Source organism: Culex pipiens, unplaced genomic scaffold (assembly GCF_016801865.2).
Source record: "Culex pipiens pallens isolate TS unplaced genomic scaffold, TS_CPP_V2 Cpp_Un0005, whole genome shotgun sequence".
NCBI lineage: Eukaryota > Metazoa > Arthropoda > Insecta > Diptera > Culicidae > Culex > Culex pipiens.
In genome coordinates this window covers 548,826-562,619 of record NW_026292822.1, presented here as the reverse complement: position 1 = coordinate 562,619, position 13,794 = coordinate 548,826, and the positions used below count along the sequence as shown (strand labels likewise).

The 13,794-nt window shown below is 35.7% G+C and overlaps 1 protein-coding gene across 2 annotated transcripts in view; it reads right to left on the bottom strand.

The window, feature by feature from the left end:
* The window catches only part of LOC120419917 (potassium voltage-gated channel protein Shaw), a 128,705-nt gene extending 122,689 nt beyond the window's left edge, over positions 1-6,016 (bottom strand). For both annotated transcript variants that reach the window (XM_052711397.1, XM_039582784.2), the window contains exon 1: positions 5,915-6,016. The gene's annotated coding sequence lies outside the window, so the exon portion shown is untranslated. The remainder of the gene's footprint in view (positions 1-5,914) is intronic.
* Between the last annotated feature and the right edge of the window lie 7,778 nt (positions 6,017-13,794).

The window sequence follows — 13,794 nt, the reverse complement described above, 5'->3', positions numbered from 1 at the left end:
ACATAAATAATTAATCGAGGGTGAGATTAATTCGATTTTCGGCTACACGCACCAACGAAAGTGATCATCATCCATGAGGGTGGAGGAGATGGAAGGAGGTGAGAAGAGATCCGTTTCATGTTTGGTTTGGTTTTCCCCTCCCACCTCGCCTTTTTCAGAATCGATTAGAGGAACGATTAGAGAGGGCGTTTAGTAGGCGCGTAACCACCGATCAACAGCTGATTTGTCAGTTGTTGAAAGATAGGCCCAGCTTGACTTGGTGTAAATCGAGAGGGAGTTGGTGTGATTTTCGGAATAAAAGCATTCCGACAGTTATTGAAATTCCTTCGAGTTTAAATTTAAATACTAGTTAATCCTTATGAATTCCATTCCAAAAATCCTCCATTGCTCTGACCCAAGCCAGACAATCGTCTAGACTGTGCGTCCTTTATCGGTGAGCCCATATGGACATAAAAAAAGCCTCAACCATAAAATTTACGAATCGATAAAGCGCATCACCAATTCATGCCGCAGCCCATTGATGGCAAAAGGTAGATACTTTTCAGCTGAAAGCCGATATGCGATGTAACTCTGCACATGGTAGCCATTAGGCGCGAGAATTTGAAATTTAAATTGCCTTCTTGTGTAATCTGTGGATGTGGGGGGCAAAAAAGTGGAACAAATCAATTATTGTAATGGATGCAAATTGCTGTTACACGATGAGAATCGTTGCAAGTGATGCATATCGAATCAAAGTGTCGAAAAAAGGGAACAATTTCTGTGCACTTACTGTATGAAAAAAGATTCGATTTTCAGAGGAAAATTAATCCACGTCACTTTTAACATGACTGTAAATAACGTCGAAAATAGAATCATAGTCGACCCACAAAAAAAACCCTCAACCAATCAGTCGAACATCGTAAAGTTGTTGGCGAAAATGGTCATAAATTTGTCGTTTCGAGTAAAAAACGTCAACGACGACGGTGATGAAGGTCGCCAGTCAAGCTGTTCATTTATAATGCCGTAGATTGTGGATTGGGTATGAAATTGAATCGACAAAGCTTGTTAGTCCTATAGCAAGCAAAGCATTTACCCTCAAGTAATTTTGAATTTTAATCTAACAAGACTTACATTTCAAAAAGGTCAAAAATTCATCATATCGCCATTTTGAAATGTTACAGTTTAAATTTTTTGTTCGAAAAGATCAGAAAATTAAAAAAAAATTAGCATTGAAAATAGGACCATAAGGTTTCGAGTATAGAAGAAAATAAAAGACTATTTGTATTTGATTTGTTTATTTCGCAATTTTATTGGACATTTTCTAAACTTTTCGAAAAAAAAATCAGAAATGGACAATCATGAACACTATTTTGAAAAATCGAAAAACTGGAATTTATCAATTAAAATTAAACTTCAAGTGACTGTATCTAGAAGACGGTGCACTTTATTAAAAATATGTTTAGTACTTTATGAATGCTGTTTCAATTTCTAAAATAAATCAAATTATTGCTCATTGTCAAAAACTAATCTCGCGTTTTTTTCAGCTAAAAAACTGCAATTTTTGTCTCTTAAAATAAATCCCAAAAAAAATCTAAAAATTTGAAATATTGATTTTATGGATTTGAATTTTTGTCAAAAAATAGTTTGATAACATGGAAATTTTATAGTTGCCTTTGAAATTATTAATGGCAATCGTTTGTATTTTTCACAATTTTGCTTTAGATTTTTAATAAAATTTATGTTGATTAAGTATATTTTAATACAAACTTGAATAATTTGGATCAATCAATGCACAGTGGGAAAAAGGGCCCAAAAAATTACCGCAACATGATTTCGCGCAAACCATCGATTGCTATACACCAAAAGCTTCGTTTTTGCACCAGGAACAATAATCCGATGAAAAATCGCACTGCACGGACCGGTGGCCGGAGTACAGGCCACCGGAAGATCCGGATTTTTGGAAAAAGTGTCAAGTTATTCCAATTGTGAACTGATAAGCTTTCTTCTATCATGAATAGTCACGCAAAACAATCTTAGAATAATATTAAATACCATAAGACCCATCGGAACCGGTTCCACCGATCTCCGGTGGCCACATCCGGAACCGCATTAGGAAACAGCGTAAAACTAGTCATGCGACGTATCAAACTTCTTGATTATTGTTCCTGGTGCAAAAACGAAGCTTTTGGTGTACAGCAATCGATGGTTTGGGTCCTTTTTTCCCACTGTGCAATGGTTCCAACAAGTCGAAGAAAATTAAACTGACAAGGCCCTTTTGGAATGTATAGTGTACATAAAATTCAGTACAGTGAGACGAGATCGATTGGAACTTTAATTAAGGACTGGATCAAATCGCATGAATAAACAATTTCCGCAAACTTTATCCATTAAACAAACACTTTTCCTCTTTCCACACTCTGCTTTCCATTTTTCCATCGACATTTAATGGAAAATAGCAAGGCCCCAAAATCAACAAGACTATTTGACCAGCAAAATTTCCCGAAGGAGAAAGTTAGAATAAAAGAAAAATGCAAAAGGTATGGTTAAAACAACCAGTGGGTTTTCAATCCCCATGTCAAACCATGTTCACAAAATACTTTCAACTGATTGTGTGTAACTTGTTCTATGCTGGAAAAGTACCTTCCTTTTCCACCTAATCGTATTCCAATGGAGTCGCATTATAGTTGTTATTTTTTATGAAATTCAAATTCCTCCTGCTACAAAACTCTCTATTACCGCACACAAAGTACACCAAAAATAGCATCGTACCCACAACAACACAACAACAGGCCAGACTGAATTTATATGCAAATCGTCCGTTGGCCACGTGGCGGCCCTGTCGGCATCGCTGTGACCCCGACGACATCCGCGCGCACGGCCCGGTTGGCAGTTATTGGTTCTTCCGTGGGCCGTGATTCTTTTTTCGTTATTTTTGACTTCCAACCCCCACCATTATTGAGGCGGCTCAGCTCATTCAGTAAACCACAAATACCATGGGTGGAAGTGGGGTGGTGCGTAGCCTATGACCCATGGCGAATTGTTCACGTGATTTCCATTTCCTGTGGGTGGCCGGCCACAAACCGGCGTCGCCGGCGACGATCGGCGACTTGGCACTCAAGACTTGTTTATTTTTTTGCTCTTGGATTTTTTTTGTGATTGGTAGAGGGGGTGTCAGCTCATGTATTTTTAATTTTCCATTTCCTATTTATTGAATTGAGAGGTGATTTCTTTGTATAAGTGCTGAGGATTTTTTTTTATCTGCTGCATTTTGTTTAACTTTTCAGCACTTGTATCGAAAAGTTATACTTTCCGATTCAAACTTCGTCAAAAATGATAATGTTAATCAGGCTTATGCTGATTTTATTACATAGTTAATTCCCCCCCCCCCCCCTCTTCCAAATTTTCACAAGAAATCAGGGTTCTAAAAATATATTGGTATTGTATTTGGATTGAGAAAATTTTTTAGAATAGGTACATTATACAAGTGTTTTTTTGCATTAAGTATCAAATAATGGCTTTTTATCTGCTTTTAGCCAAATTTTATATTGTGGGTCCATATATCGTTAAAAATTAAAAACAACATAATCTCATTGACATGTTGCATGATTTTAACAGTAGCATAATTGTTTAAAATGTTCAAATCATTTTCTGCATCTTTTTTTTCAAAATTTAGAAAATAATACTTTAAATTTAAAATTTATTTGTTAATACCCCTCCAACTCAACCTGAACCAAAACCGAAGGACAAAAAGTTAAAATAAAATTTGTTAATGTGCAATCTTAATTTTAGAGTCTAGTTTGATTTTTTACACATTTTTTCAACTCTTTATTAAGGAATAAATCACAATTGAAAATTGTTAATGTAAATAATACTCAAATAATCCTTTTTAAAGCATGATTTTTTTGTGTTATGTTTTAGGGGACAAAACCGCAACTTTTGATCTTTAGAAAAGTATGGACAAAAATTTTCTGTCGAATTATGATTTTTTAAATCGTTTTTTGAAAAAAAAATAATTTAAGTTGATATTTTTTTACTTCGGTTTCAAGATATAGCCACTAAAGGTTTTATTTTAATTTCGTTTTAAAATTTGAAAAATAAGGGTCCATGATTCTTCAATCACGAAATACTTTTCAACGAAAAGTTGAAATACAGCGAATTATAATCAATTGAATTCAATTTTTTTTAGTCTCATTAAAACAGTCTTTTATTTTCTATTACCATTATCTTAGAAGTTTATGGTCTTATTTTCAATGCTTATTGTTTAACATACATTTGTAAAATTTTCCGATGTTTTCGAAAAAAAAATCTTTAAAGGATTTGGATCAAAACTAACATTTAAAAAACACAAAATTAAAAAAAAACGCAGCTCTGCGGAAATTTTGATATCCATTATTTTCTATGGCTCAAAAGTTGAGGTTTTTTGTTTACTAAATCAGATAAAAAATTTCAAATATTTTGAAATTATGGATTTTGATTTTTCGTGAAAAAAATAAAAATATTGGCAATTTTTTTCCGTGTACCACTTTTTTTCTGTATAGTCCTCACCAATACCTACAACTTTGCCGAAGTCACCAAACCGATCAGAAAATTCCTTCAAAAGATATAGATTTTCGAAAATTACGTATTAATTTTATATGGACAGCTGTCAAAATTGTATGAAGCGTTGCAGGGGTGAACCAATGACACTAAATGGCTCCTATGGGGAAGGCCCCAAATAAATTTGAGCCAAATCATAAAATACAAAAAAAAAAATGTGCGAAATCACCCGATTTCTTAGGGAATTGCTTTTGATTTCTTTGATTTCTTAGAGAATTGCTTTATTTCAGCTAGTCAATGTGTTATTTTTTGTGCTCAAAATCAATCATAACTATATCCTATATAAACTCACCTGTACTAATGTTAACTATTCCGCATTCCATTATGATCTCACTCAACAAAACAACAAAATTAAACACTAATTTCCATCCAATCAACACTTCTTAAGCCTGCTCCCCTTAATTCAACGCCATCACCATAACCCAATCAGTAGAAACGAGGTGCGAAAGCAATTGCCTCACTTGGAGTACATTTGTATCTGTTTAACACCACATCACCAGGCTCTTCTTCTCCTTTTTCTTCGTAATTAGCCCTGAACTAACGCCACGACACGCCAGACATCGTCGATTTAATGACTACCGCAGAGAAGAAGCGATTCTTAACGGTTTACCGACTGTCTGATGTCTGTTTGATCGCGTACTTATGCGGTGTCTCGTAATCGGCAATCATAAATATTTTTTTTAATTCCAAAAGGATAATTTATAGATATTTTTGAAAATTTGATTGTGATTTATCTTCTAACCAGCATTTTCCACAGATTTTCCCAACCATCATGTTCCAATCGTCACTCATCTGGCCACAAAAGGGTCAAACACAGCTGCAGTCCCTCCCCAGGAACATTACGGTATCGATTCAGGCCGGTCCAAGAATAAACACACACGTCGTCGTTCACGTGTCGTTATGTGTTTTCCCCTTCAACGAACGTTATTTTTGCTTGTTTTTCCTCTCAGAACAAAAAACCACACACACACACACTCACACTCTCGGCAACATTAAAAATGTTGTACGGCAAACACTTTTTCACGAAATAAAAACCAAACTGTTTAAACGGGGTTTGGGAGAAAGAGAGGGTCAACGGGAGGTGTTACCACACTTGGCAAACACAAATTCAAAACTTGGGAATGCCCACGGGCAGCATTTCACATTTCATGAGACCGACGACCAGCAGCCAGCTTTTCCGTATTACGTTATCCTGGAGCACGTTCGTCCTTTTATGAAAACGGATACCGTCTCTTCTTGTGCTGGCCACCAGCAAAAATTGACGGTTATGGAAGTGAACTTCAACTATCATAAATAAGTCACTTTTTGAATTTTTAAATTTATATTTAACTTCACCAACCGATTTCCACCGATTTTTCCTCCAAACCCAAAATCAGCTGATCAGCTGATCCGCCAGCTTCCACGCAATTCCTGTCACATGTTGACACTACACTTCCCCCCACTCTTTAAAACACACAATCCCCCCTCCACCAATCCACAATCAAACAAGTTCTGGAAAATCCATTTCCCGAGATTCGAGAGTCCTGAAATGCGCGCGCGCTCTCGCTCACACGTCCTTCCACCGACGAGTCCCGACGCAGACTAAACTGAAAAACTGCCAACTGAACCCCGTAAACGTGTGGCAGATCAGTCTGACAGTGCCGACAGTTGTGTTGGCAGAAAGAGGACGTTTTCCAAACACATGCCAAAATGCTAGCATTGCGAAGCGCGCGCGGGAAAATTTTGTTGGTGAGGAAAGAGTGGTAGTTGAGGAGGGTGGGTTTTGGGAGAGTGGTTGTAAACATTGGGTGGAAATGCTTGTGACGGGAAAACGATAGGAAAATTGAGCGGTGAGAGAGACTTTCTCTCAAGGAAAATTATGGCAAGCATGGTTGCCAGTTTGTAAGCAATCTGTGTTTTTTTTGTGGAAAGTTTCACTCAAATATTCAACAAGATATAACATTTTATTTGAATTTTTATTTTCTAGATCTTTGGTACTTTACCTTGCATAATATTTATATTTTTCTAATTCTCTTATCTTATCTACATTTCAAATTCCGAAAGTTTTTTTTTTTGCGTTTTTGGCAAAGAATTCGGCAAAATGTATCACAATTTGTCAAGATTAATTTTTTTTCTGCCGTTGTTCTAAATTTGGCATGATTCAACAAAGATTGGCTGAATAATCTGAGTCTGTACTGTTAACACTTAACTACAATTACATAAAAAAAATGTTAATGACACTTTCTCCGGCAATGTATGAGCTACTGTATGAGCTATTTGGATATTTTTCCTCGATTCTAGACTACTTGAAGCTTCAAAAATCATGGTTTTCATTAATTGAACATTTGAATATCATTATGTACAAGTTGGTTAAGTTTTGCAACAATTCGTGATAAAATCAGCGCTTTAAAACATTTTTCTAAAAATTCCTGGTTTTCAGCGAAATAAAATCCAAAAATTATTCTTTTGATTGCATTTCGTAGGTTTTTAGATGAACTAAACGGAAATGTCATGGATTTGCAGTTTATCTTAAGTTAAGTATTTTTTCAAACTAGTGTAAGTTTACCATTTTATTGCGTTGCAACGTCACGAAAAAGGGACAGTTGTTCATGCCAACAGAAAACTAAACATTCAATCATTTTGATATTTCGGATGCTCTTTGTACTTGGAAAGAGATTTCAAATGCAACCTAGAGCCTAGAGACTAAATTGGTTGTCTAGATCCAAAATTACAACAGGTTTAAGTTTGCGTTGCAACGTCACGAAATTTTAAATCATATTGGTCACATGGCAAAAAAGGTGTATGCGTAGTTGATTGTTGAAGATAAATGGATAATAAATATTATATATGTTTTATATAATGTTTCCGAGCCTATTTACAGAAGAATTGTACATGGGTCATTCACAAATTCCGTCACTTAAGTTTGTATGCAACTCGAAAAAAGTAGGTATTTTATAAACCTTGTTGAATCAATCAAAATGATGTTCACAAGGGGGAAAAATTCTAAAACTTTCAATAAAGTAATCACGTGGTTACTGGATGGCCCCTTTATGATAAACTGATTTATGTGAGGGTTCATTCTAATACAACGCAACGATTTTTTTTTATCGCACCCTTATGTAGGCCAAATTACGGTGAAATTCACTAAACAATAATAATCACGTGATTCGATTGTTTTTTACCAACTTTTGTCACTTTGTTGTTGGACGAACCCTTACCTAAATAAGTTGTATGCAACGTTTAGTTGCAGTATAACCGGGACCGTGGTGTAGGGGTAAGCGTGGTTGCCTCTCACCCAGTCGGCCTGGGTTTGATCCCAGAAGGTCCCGGTGGCAAATTTTGAGACGAGATTTGTCTGATCACGCCTTCCGTCGGAAGGGAAGTAAATGTTGGCCCCGGACTAACCTAAAGGTTAGGTCGTTAGCTCAGTCCAGGTGTAGGAGTCGTCTCCCTGGGTCCTGCCTCGGTGGAGTTGCTGTTAGGCAGTTGGACTAACAATCCAAAGGTCGTCAGTTCGAATCCCGGGGTGGATGGAAGCTAAGGTGTAAAAAGAGGTTTGCAATTGCCTCAACAATCAAGCCTTCGGACACCTAGTTTCGAGTAGGAATCTCGCAATCGAGAACGCCAAGGCAATGCTGTAGAGCGAATAATTTGATTTGATTTTTTTTTGCATCGTTTAGTTGGTTGCAATTAAAAATGTTATGTTGGCCAGGTAAACAGTTTTATTATTTCCTCAACTTTAATTTAAAAAGCACAAAAGTCTACAAAATAAGTTACGCTTTGCTTTGCAGATCACCCCTTAGGGCCATCAACAAACGATATGGGCACTTTATTTATAAATTTCAGCCCTCCTGAAAACTTGAAGCTTCATACCTAAATTCTAACACTTCCACGTGTTTTGTAAATTTCCAAAAAATATTTAAATATTAAGGGAGCGTTCTTGCATTACGTAACAAAACATTTATATTTTACGACCCCCTCCACCCCCTGGTAATTTCCGATACATTTTTTGTGTAAATCCTCGAACCCCGCCCCCTCCCCCTTCATATTACGCCGTTACGTAATGCATAGACGCCCCATTACATGGATAGAGGAGAGGAGAGTGGGGGGGGGGGGGGTGTGTCCTTCGTGATAATGGAATAATACAAATATTTATTTTTACTTTGATAACGCTTTGGAAAACTTCGTAAATCGTACTGCTACTGTGAAAGCGGTATAGGGGGAGGGGAGGTGTCTAACATGGGCGGGCCAATCAATTCACATGTCCTTGTATTGTCTATTAATGACTTATAATAAATTCTTAACCTAAAGTTGTTCAAACTAACAAATACTATGATTTATTTTGAAACTAAAATTTCATGACGTTGCAACGCAACGAAAAACTCTGTTTTCAAAAACAGACCGTTGCAACGTCACGAAATGTAAATGGTCTTAAAAAATCGAGGTTTGATTTTTTCGAAAAAGCTAATGATTGCATTCGATTTGTTGGCCAATTTTACACTAACAATGGAAGAAGAACTCCAAATTTGCCATTTAACAGAGCAGAGTAAATGGCGAAACAAGAATTGGGTCAGGATTGAGAAAAAGTCACGCGTTGCAACGTCACGCTACATATTCCCCTCTCAAAAAAAAAAATATTCGCTGAAAAAAATGTTTCAACATTGTTTCTTATAGGAAATTTAATGTACTTTCCGATTCTGTAATAACATTTGTACCTTTTCAATGTATGTTTTTAGTTACAGCCGAAATACTGAAAAAAGAAAAGTCAAAGCGTTGCAACGTCACGGCGGAATGTGTCTAATACATCTCAGCATGTGAATTCAGCCCCCTTTTCCTTATATCAGCAACTAAAGGTCAAATTATCGATTTTAAAAAATTTAAACATTTGTAAGAATTTCTAATCTCCTCCAAAAAGTATTATGATCATTTTTAAATCAATATTTAAAAAAGGGCTAAAAATTCAATAAAACGCCGTTTTGCTAAGTTTGTCTTGAAAAAAATATCAAAATATTTTGTTCGAAGAAAAAATAAAACTTCGAGAATATTTTTTACTATTTAACATTGCAAATATTGGCATCAGAAAAAAGGGGACTGTTTGGGTGAGATGGGCACTATAAAAACAATGAGAATGCTTCATACTTTTAGTTAAAATCAATTTTAGTGGTTTTATATCGAAAATTGTGCATTTCATCAAACATTTTGATGCACTCTGTACATTGTACACTTATCAAGCATTTGATGAAAAAATTCGGTTGTAAATTTGATTTTACATTTAAAACTGTAGTCTATAAAATGTTTATGTTATAAAACGTTTTTTCGTAAATGTTTACAAACAAATATTACAAAAATGTATGGAAATTTAGTGGCCCCCTGCCACATTTGCCCCACAAATTTCTTTTTGGGAAAACAGATGTAAAAAAAAGGTATTTGAAAATTCTTAAATTGTTAGCAAGAAAATTGGCTATGCAAACACTAGTTAAAAAGTTTAAAAAATTTCGTGAACCCGAATTTTGAGAAACCTTATTTTGTAAACTTCAAATATTAGATCAAAATGGCTTAAAAGCAACTTTTCACAAGAACTTACAGAAACTTAAATGTTATCACTTTATTTTTGTAAGCACATTAAATCGCACATTAAAAACCCCGAATTTGAGCTTTTAGGTAAAAAATAAGTATCAAAATGGCCTGTACCTTTGCCCGCGCGTACTTTGCCCTGTTCAACTCTGTATGTTAAGCAGCGGTTGAAATTTTTCCAGAAAAAATGGTTAGTTGAAATTCCTCTAGAAATTTATGACATTGTATGTTTGGTATTCAAAAACTTTAAAAACATGTCAAAATATATTATTTTCAACTGATTCTAAAAATATTACATCAATTAAGACACATAAACATAAAAGACTCAAAGCATGTAAATAAACACTATCTGCTCTGTATGTATGCAGCAAAACAAAGAAAAGGGCGGGAAAATGAGTGTGACTTTTTGCCATAAAAATAAATTTCTTCATCCAGAGAGGTTATTATAGCAGCAAAAGCAGCTGAGAGAAGAGATTCAATTAAGAGCGAATGTGTATCGTTTGTATCGTTTATGATTGGATTTCATGGAGACGCTTGATAATTTTAGTACAGTAAAACCTCTTTTTACGCGGTGCGTTACGTTTTTCTTATTTGTCGATTTCTCTGGAACGACATAACATTTTGGCAATATTTTAATAGCAATTTGTAGGTTTTGTTCAGATCTAAAAAACGCTTTTTGAAGCTTGCAAAAATATTGTATGGTTTAAGAGAAATCTACGAAACAAAAAGCGTAACGCCACCGCGTAAAAAGAGGTTTCTCTGTATTACCATAGTTAATTTAATGGAGCCACTCGGAAAAGGATATATCTAGAGTTAGATTTTTGAAAAGGTCTTAAAAACATATGAAACACAATAGCTTATAGGACCTTTTTTTTAAAAAAAAAGGTGCAGGTGGTTATGTTCTACATGACCAATATGACAAAGAACTTTGTTCAAAACTCAAAAAATCATGCTATTTTTATTTATATTTTTTAATTCTTTGCCAATTTATTGAATCCTGAATAATTAATTCTAATTAAATATTTTCAATCATTGGCACCTCTGTGGATATAAATTGCCAAAACACGAAAATATTGCCAACACAAGTATGGTTCGGCAAATGTCCAATCCTGTCAAAATGGCCATTTTCATTACCAGTATCAAAAACCATGAATTTTGATACCCATATTGCCCCAAGCCGTAAGGTTCGATAAATGTCCCCCCGATAGAACCTTCCCTCAGGGTCATGGCCACTCCGGGTGAGGCCAATATCCTACCAGTTTGGTCCCAACCCCATTGCCTTAAATCATTTTGGTTTTCGAGTGACCGTTCTAACAATCTTCGTTAGAACAGAATTCCTCCCAAGTTGGTGCACAACCTGTGTCTTTCAATGTGTGCATGTGTGTGTGAGCAATAAAATTACCACCGTCGATCCGTCTCTGACGGATGTTCGGTCAAAACTAAAATTGTTCAGAGGCTATCTGTTAGCTTATATAGTTCGCATGAAATGTGGCAACATGGTGCAAATTTTGCCTCGTCTCCTGCTTTCTTGGAACTGTCACGCGAGAATGTTGAACCATTGTTGCCTCATTTCATTCGTTGCAGACCCCTTCCGCAGTACCAAGCATGCAACATTTTCGTAACGCGCGACATTTTTCGTTTTTCTGGATTGACACCTCACCAGAATAGAGCCCTTAGGACAAAGTTCTTTGTCAAAACTCTATGTATCAAGCAAACGATGTAAAGTGGCCAAATACTAAGCTTAAAATATGTTTGTTTGGATAAGATTTCTCGAGATCTTTTTAAAGGAAAGTTCGATTTATTTTTTTCAATTAATTGCCATGTTTCAAACTTATTTGAAAATATTTATTACTTACTTTAAAAATATTTGTTGTAGGTTTTAAATAAACCGCGATCACAATAGAATAAAAAAAACCATGAAAATCCTGTAATTGAATTAGTTCAAATCACTTTTACAATCAGCTCAATGATTACACCGAATGTAATAAGCACCTCAACCACAGTCAAAACAATCCACTCAGGTAATGAATCAGTCATCTAACTTCGTTACCACCCCCGTTCCACTCTTTGTGCGAGGTTGTATTCAGCAGTCACGTTGAATATCACCCACTTTCATGCAGTGACTGAATGCCGTTAATGACATAAGTACGCAACAGTTAATAGGTTCAATATGTGTTTGGAAAGCAATTAGGGGGCATGTATTTTTTGAAAATTGAGACTTTTTTCAATGACAAAAAATCTTGAATTTAAAATTCTGAAAACGAAAACGTCAAATCAGCTGACACGGTTGAATCAAAAAACGCCACCCACCCATCAGTTGACGCCATCCTCCGCTGATGCCACTGCTAAGGCTGGGGCCAAATTACAGGAAGTTTATCGGCCGTGAAAATCAACCGACGGGATAACGCGCTCTCCCCTCCGGTTTTTGGTTCAAATAAACCCGCGTGTGAGATAAACATTTGCGATCGTCAGATGAAATGCTCTGTCAATATTTTAGTTGGGTGCAACATTTTCAGAATTTTTCAAGTGAAAGGAAAACATTCGATAATGTTTAATTTTTTAAGAGTGTGCAGCAAATGTGAATAATGATTACTAATTTTAGTTAATAAAGTCTCAATAGTGTGTCGTGTCTAGTCTACAGCATTCAACACAGAAATTGATTCAAAACTATATTTTATTGAACTCCATGAAGCAGATACACACTCTTACGTGGCTATGGTCAGAAACTTGGTCACATATCTGAACGGATCGAATCTATGTCGCACTTGCAACGTGAGAGAATTGTGGATTTCATCACTGTTCGTAAGAGCACAGAGGAAACATAAATAAATCGATTCCGTAAATACCAACAATGTTTCAAAAGTGATGATTGCTGCTGGCAGTTGAAGAGGCAGATACAACCATCTGTCAACGATTTGATATTTTGATTCATGACAATGTCTTGTTTCAATCACATGTGAAAATAAATGTGGGTTTGAATTCCTGTGACAAAAATATATTCTTATTTGGCCAATTTAAACTGAAGAAAATATATTGTGGACTTTTTCCTTTTTTGCCTTCCTCTCTGAGGAAAGGATAAAAAATCACTCGAAAATTGAACTTCTTAAATACACCTCCTGGATATACCTTCACGTATACAGAATCCCACGATTATCTCAGAACTGGCTGAATCGATATATCACAATACAAATTTTGTTCTTGCGCTCACCATAGTCAATATTCTAGAAAACATTTCTGCAACATGCAAACAAGGTAGCTGCATTAAGTTATTCTTCAACCCCGCAGCAGCAGTTCTTATTTAAACCAACATTCCTATTCCACTAGCAGTACGAAACAACACAACTTGACTGCTCTCCGTTATCGAATGCACAACATCTTGTACCCATCAACATTTAACGGTTTCATTTTCCCGCCGAAAGCGTGTAGAGAATGTCGCCCTTGACAGAGGAGCGGAAAAAAACTACAAAACGAACACAAACTTGGTAGATCAAGTACAACTGCTACGCGGTGTGGTTTAATTTTTAATCGATCAATAATTATTGCATTTTGAAATTCTGAATTTTTGATAAAATTGCTTAGGTGTCGTTCACTTTAAACAATGACGACAATTTTTCTGATAATTTTTTACAATCACACAATTTCCGTGTAATGCAAGAGTTCACCGTA